The following is a 7567-nucleotide window of genomic DNA, read 5'->3' as shown; positions in this document are numbered from 1 at the left end:
CTGCAGACGGAGCCCCATTGCAACGAATCGAGGGCCCTGACGTTCTCTCAGCCCTCTTGGAAACTGGAGCGGAGGTCACCTGAGGGGTCGTCCTGGAGACACAGAACGTGGAGCCTGCAGTGGAGTAATTTGCTTGCAGCATCCATGCTGCAAGCCCTTGGTAACTAAAACTGCTGCCTTAGACGGTCAACTTAAAAAATGTCCCCCAGTTAGCAGGGCAATGGTGTAATTTAGTGTACACATTTAGTGAATTTAGTGTATGAGCTGTGAAGCAGGAAGACACTTTCAGCCTCGATTGCAATGTAGGGACAGTAACTTTACAAGATTATTATGTTTGCAAGAAGATACTTCAGAACCCTATATGAATATTTATTGTTTTAAAACTGCACATTACAGTTTCCATCTTAGAAAAGGCATTCCCTCCTGTTTTATGAATGTATTTCCCAAAATATTACCTACAGTGGCACATGGTACATCTTTTAAAAAAAAATTCTATGGAACTGTTTTTTAATATGCATATTAGTGAATCAATTAGAATGCATGTAAGTATACTCTGTTCCACAGAAAGAGGATAGGAGGGTTGTATATTCCTCCACCACAGAACAAAGCATGTAGAATGCTACAAGTCCTAGTGCCTGCCTAATCCTCCTATCCCCATCCATTTAAAAGTTGTTCAATGAACTATAAATGTTCTTGTATCAAAGTACCATGTTCAATAATGCACAAAGTAGTGGTCTTGTCAAAGGCAGCACGTAAAAATGAGTGATAATTCTCATATTCGTTTGGGACTATATTCTAATGCGGAAGCATAAAATTTTCTCAGCCAATGCATCTCAAATGTCTGTGGAACAGACGTTCCCCCAGTTGTTGTTTTTTTAATTTCTAGGCCAGTGATGGCGAACCTATGGCACTCAGAGCCCTCTCTGTGGGCACTCGCAAACAGAGCCCCCCCCCCCCACACACACACACACACATCTAGGCTGGCCTGGGCTGCTGGGCTTGATTATTAGCATCAAACCTAAGCTTATTAGCATTAAACCTAGTTTTGGGGAAGCAGTGTAGATGACCCTGTTGAACGCTGTTAAACTGATTTTCATGCGAAGAACTAAAGCACAATCCTTTACCTGGGAGTAAGCTCGGTTGCTGGCAATGGGGCTTGCTTCTGAGTAAACCCTCCTAGGGTTGTGATTCACCCATTGGAAGAGTTCCACCATTGCTTCAAAGCAAAGCCACTGAATACCACCAAGCTTACTCCCGAGTAACGACGTCTCGAAACGTTTTTTCTACACTAAAACCTCCGTATTCAGGTTAAATTGCCATGTTGGCACTTTGCGATAAATAAGTGGGTGTGGGGTTGCAATTTGGGCACTCGGTCTTGAAAAGGTTCACTATCACTGTTCTAGGCCATGGAATGTTTATTTCTGTGCCATTGAAACTTTGGCTGCTTATTCCTGCATATTTTTGAGGTTAAAATTCTGGGATCATTTGCACACGTGGTTTCCTTCACTTTAAGCAGATTAGATTTTCAGTTATTCACATATTTCCCCCTCTCCAGCATTCATCCTGCTGTTAGATCACAGCATCCCCCACTTTTTAAAAGCTCTTTAAATGTGTCATTTTATCTCCCTTTGCAGGGAAAGCCAAAGAGATCCACATGCGTCAATATTTCCTTTGGTTTTCTTGTTTCTCCCCATCTTTCCCCGTCCACCCCATAGTAGTTCCTCTTACTCTACCTGCCACTATTTCAGGTTGATCAAAAGGTTGGGGGAGGTCCTCACACTGGCTTTAAAAAAAAATCACATTTAAAGTCTATCACTGGAATGGTGAACCCAGTGAAATTGACAAGACTTTTCAGTGATCTATCGCTAGGCAAAAGATGACCCCCCCCACACACACACCCCCACAAAAGTAGCAGGAGCAGCAACAACAAAGAAATGGAAGGTACGCAAAATGGCAGATTGGCTGGAATAAGGAAACAAAAAACTGGGAGAAAAAAGAATGGAGTAAACAGGAAAACTTCACTGTGAAGCAAAGTTACAGAATCAACTGCTTCTCAGCCATAGAGTAAGTAGTGCATGCATAAATGGCCTGGAACTCAAGAGAGACATACCTGTTCCCGTCTGCTATCTTTTTCTACCAGCAGATGAAGACTTTTTGTTGTTGGAGTTCCCTCAGTGATCCCTCCATCCTTCTCAATGTTTTAATGATTGTTTTAATGATTTGTGTATGCATTTTAGCTTTGGTTTTAACAATTTCATGATTTTTGTTGGTTTTAACAATGTGGTTTTCTTTTGTATGTTTTAAATTGTTAGCCACCTTGCTGCTTCTTATGTTGGAAAAAATGACTGTAGACTATTTATTTTCTGGGTGGTTGACAATCCAGGTTTCTGTTCATATGCTTGTTTTCCATGTGCAGAATTTTTTTCTGTGGGGAATATTTGATCATGAGCGTCCAGATACAGACTTACAATCTCAGTGGGGGAATGAGGCCCATAGAACTGGACCCTGAAGAGATGTACCAACAATAATTTCACTATGTCAACATTCCACCGATTTATCACATTACAAACTGACAATTCATGAAAAGGATATAAAATTGTCCCGTTTAACAAAAATCCTTACTGACCATTTAATAGAATTTACTTTTGCTTAAGCATGATTATGATTGGGCTGCAAAGATTTAGATTAGAGAATTCTGAACTCTGAAAACTATTCTCTGTGTCATGCTTCAGACTTAGAACATGTGTAATAACAATAACATCATTATGACTCTGATTATGAGCATGTGCTCATAACTCTGACTAGTCACATGCACAGGATTTAAGACAAATGTCTTAGGACTCTGATTTTTGGGTGGGTTAATGAGAATTTCACCCTGAGGCCTTTGGTAGGAACATAGTTTAGAACAGTGGTTCTCAACCTGTGGGTCGGGACCCCTTTGGGGGTCAAACGACCCTTTCACAGGGGTCGCCTAAGACTCTCTGCATCAATGTTCTCCATCTGTAAAATAGATAAATGTTAGGGTTGGGGGTCACCACAACATGAGGAACTGTATTAAAGGGTCGCGTCATTAGGAAGGTTGAGAACCACTGGATTAAAACAATGGTTTTCCCATGGTTTGCAGCTTCACAGAGCCCTTTCCATAACGACTAGTATGCTGAAGGACTTCTGTAAGTCTCCCATGAAACCCTTGCAAGCTGCAATCTGTGGAGGATGCTGGGATTTGTGTACACACTGACTTCAAGGTTCCAGGCCTAGTACATATTGCCTTACTGTTGTGCCATGTTCTACTTAAGGCACTGCCACTAGCAATCTCTTGTTGCTGCACATTACAGAGGAAGATAAAATTCATTTCAATGGGCTTAGATTAGAGTAATTGCATAGGATTGCACTGTAAAGCTCCAGAAAAAATATCACAAGCCCATAATGTCTTTTTATTGTGATATTTTAAAAGCTATGACATAGACTTGTGGCACTAGTTATACCTCCTTCTATTTTGCCATCATACTCAGTATGCCACATGAAAAAATCACAAGGTGGTTACCTTGTGAAAGTATACTAGTATTGGTTAGTTCTATCTTCATGTAAAAGGAAACCAAGTACCATCCTAGTGAATCTATCAAATATCCCCTTTTATTTTCATCGCTGGAGTTTTATTTTTCATTATACTGTCATCACAAGGCTTTTTTGAAATTATCTGTTTAGACACCATATGGAAAGACTGTCAGCCAGCACTAGTGAAATAATTTGAATGTCAACTTAAATTCATCACAGTATTCTTTCCTAGTTTTCATTCAAGCCAAAGAAAAAGTCAACTTTAAAATGTCCCTTCAAAATGATGGAAATCATCTTGTTTTAGTAATTGTTTTTATTTTGTTCTCATATACACCAGCTCTTACTATCTCTGTTGCTACTTATAACTTGTTATGATACCCTTACCACTAATTGCGATCTCTTATTTTCTATTAAACATCAGAAATATGTGGCTCAAGAGGCTCTTTGAAGTACAACTTAAAATGGTTTCATTTGTCCCCTTAGGAGAGGATTTATTTGTCTCCTCTGTGGGGGGGGGGGGAGGGAGATTCAGGTTAGGAAAGCTTTCTAACAAGGAATGTGGTTTGTCACAGAATAAGGGAATTGAGAAGTATCAGATGGTCATGTTCAGGTGATATATTGCAATTCCAAATTAAAGGTGGTTCACGTGCTTGTTCTTAAGCTTAAGTTTCTTTTACACAATTGTTTAGTTGGAGGAGTTAGAAACACTAACGTACTTCCTTCATTTCTTCTGAAAATTGGCCTGGGATCACTCCTTTCAACAGAGCTATTTCCCATTAAACTCTTATGGATCACTCTACACTCTTAGAGCTATGTCCCTAGATAATTGGTTATGTATTTTTACTAATCTGAAATCCCAATGTATTCTTTTCACTCCAGAGGAGAATCTTCCACCAGACAGCTTGCAGCTCAAACTACTGTCTCTATGGCTCATTCCGCACATGCAGAATAATGCACTTTCAATCTGCTTTCAGTGCTCTTTGAAGCTGTACGGAATGGCAAAATCCACTTGCAAACAGTTGTGAAAGTGGTTTGAAAACACATTATTTTGCGTGTGCGGAAGGGGCCTAAGCTCTGTCTGTTAAACTTCTGTGTTAGTCAACTGTCAGGAGGACTCTCCAGCTCCTTCCGCACATGCAGAATAATGCACTTTCAAACTGCTTTCAATGCTCTTTGAAGCTGTGCGGAATAGCAAAATCCACTTGCAAACAGTTGTGAAAGTGGTTTGAAAACGCATTATTCTGTGTGTGCGGAAGGGGCCTCCCATTGCCATTCTCAGGATTCTAGTCAAATTCATTCATCATGGGGTTCTGTGAACATGATAACTCTTTAGAATACATCTATCTATCACAGTTCCCTTTACCTAAAGCTTTTAACAGCTGTGATAAATAAGAAGAAACGGAAGCAAGACTTTTTTTCTAAACTGTGGAGCTACTGTCTTTGATGCAAAGAATGCCTCTCTTCACTAAAATGAATAAGAAGATCTTGTGTAGATGGTAACTCTTATGTGCATGTGGTATCAGTTGTGCATGCAAGAATTGGGCTGTTGGATCAAGACAATCATCTTAGAAATATGAACTAAAGCTCTGTTGTGGTCTATTGAAATCAGTCTACAGGCTGTGCAACTGGAAGCAAATTAACCTAGATTATGTTGGAGCTGGGGATGTGGAATGGTATAGCATATACTATAGTATAGCCCAATCTTGTCAGATCTCGGAAGCTAAGCTGGGTTAGTACTTGGAAGATGTCCAAGGAAGACTCTTCAGGGGACCACCTCTGCTTAATCACTTGCCTTGAAAACTCCACAAGAGATTGCTATAAGCTGGCTGCAACGTGGTGGCATTTTACACCCAAACATTTTGGCGCCGAGTTCAGGTCACGACTAATGATTATAGTCCCAAACCATGTGTATTGTTCTTATACCGGTTACCATCCTGGGGACTATTTTGGAGAGTCTCAATCTGCTTTAATCTTTAAATATATTACCTTCTGCTTCTTCAGCTAGTGCTCAGATAACAGTTTATGAAGTGCCATACTGCAGCTAGCTATCATATGACATGACTGGTTTGTACCAGTGATAGCTCTTGCATGTGGAAACACAAAGCCACCATATGCCACTAGGCTGGCTGCTAACGGCCATTCACAATATTGTGAAGCATTTATATTTAAAATAATATACATGCTATATATCTACAGAATGGGGACTTTGAAAATTGGCAATCATAACTTGTAGGTAGACAATCTGCTGACAATCATGATGGTACAAGCAAAAAAAGACTCAGCTGTGTGGTTGGTTTTTTATATTAATGCGATTTGAAACATTTGCGTATAAGATATTTTGTCATGCTGCTACTGGCTGAGTCACCAGTCTGTAGTTTCGGCTGGTAGCATAAGATTTGCTATGTGCGAGTCCAAGTATAGCAGTGATCTTTGTTCCGTGGGCTAGCCAAAGGGTAAATATAGAATCTTGCTCCTGTTACTATCAATCTGTTAAAAACCACAGTAATATTTGAAATTCTGTTATAAAATGAAAGGAGGATTTAAGGATGAAAAAATAGTTCCTTTAAAAACATCTATTTCCTAGGAACATCAAAACAGATGATAGCCATTCTCTATTTCTAGCAGCCTTCAAAATTATCAGTTTAATGACATGAGTTATTCCTACACAAAAACATGTGACTAAAAATTGTAAAAGAAATGCTGTCATCTTCTTAAGATAGCAACACAGCTTTCTGGAATTAGTAAAATATAGAAATGTGCTCTGAGTTATTGTGTCACTAGATGAAAGAGGGGGAAGGGTCTTTGGGGTAAATAGGGGACTTTGGCAGATGCAGCTTTTCTCACCACTTGAGCACTGCCATGGCAAAATACACCTGCTGAAATTCCCTGTTCCATGCAACTAACATGAGCTGAAAAGCACTGTAATTTGTTTGGAGTAGCATTGATCTACTAAAAAGCCCCTGCTGACACGACTAAAACTGTCATGGGAGAAAGATGGTCCTGCAGGTGAGTAATTTAGCTTATCCCTTAATTACTAAATTTGATTTTATATACAATTACATCCAAAGAATGTGGAGTCTATGTTGACGAGTGATTTCCCCAATAATTCGTGAAATGGAGTTTATTTGTCAAAAGCCCCATTCACATATTACAGCATATGCATATCCATCCTGCTTGTACATCTGTAAGGAAGAGCAAATGTGTTCACTTTACAAATGAAACTGAGATCCAGTACCAGGAGAAAGCTCTCTGGATGACCATGGGCCAGTCATACACTCTCAGCCTAATATAACTTGCAGGATTGTTACAAGGTTAAAATAGAAGAGAGGAGAAGAACTATGTAAAAAACTTCAGATCTCCAAGAGTGAGAAAGACAGAATATAAATGAATTTGAAGTTTAAAAAGTAAATGTAGTCTGTATCATACAATCCACTGTATGTGTGTTGACTGTAATGTGAAAATAACAATTACACAGAGGTCAAGTGAACACTGTACACAGACGACTGGAGCATTTACAGAGGCGGAGCTACAAGGGGGCCGGGGGGTGCGTGTTGCATCGGGCGTGCGCCTGGGGGCAGCAAAAATTTCAGGTTTGTTTTTGTATTTTTAAGTGTTATTCAGTTTTTGGCCTGCAGGGGGCGCAGTTTTTAGGCTAGCAGCACCAAAGTTTCAGGGAGGTTTCGGGGGACTCTCCTGATTATACCACCAAAGTTGGGCAAGGTTTGGTTCCGGTGGTCCAAAGTTATGGACTCCCAAAGGGGGTGCCCTTATTGTTTCCAATGGGAGCTAATAGGAGATGGGGGCTACACCTTTGAGAGACCACAACTTTGGACCCCCTGAACCAAACTTCACCAAACCTGCCTGGTACCATCAGGATAGTCTCCTAAAGATACCCGGAAATTTTGATGCCGCTAGCTAGCCTAAAAACTGCGCCCCCTGCAGGCTGAAAACTGAAAAAACACTGATAAAATACAAAAAACACCAACAAACATGGGGAGAGCAAAGCCAGGCT

This window comes from Sphaerodactylus townsendi, linkage group LG01 (assembly GCF_021028975.2).
Source record: "Sphaerodactylus townsendi isolate TG3544 linkage group LG01, MPM_Stown_v2.3, whole genome shotgun sequence".
NCBI classification, from domain to species: Eukaryota; Metazoa; Chordata; class Lepidosauria; order Squamata; family Sphaerodactylidae; genus Sphaerodactylus; species Sphaerodactylus townsendi.
This window is presented reverse-complemented; position numbering follows the sequence as displayed.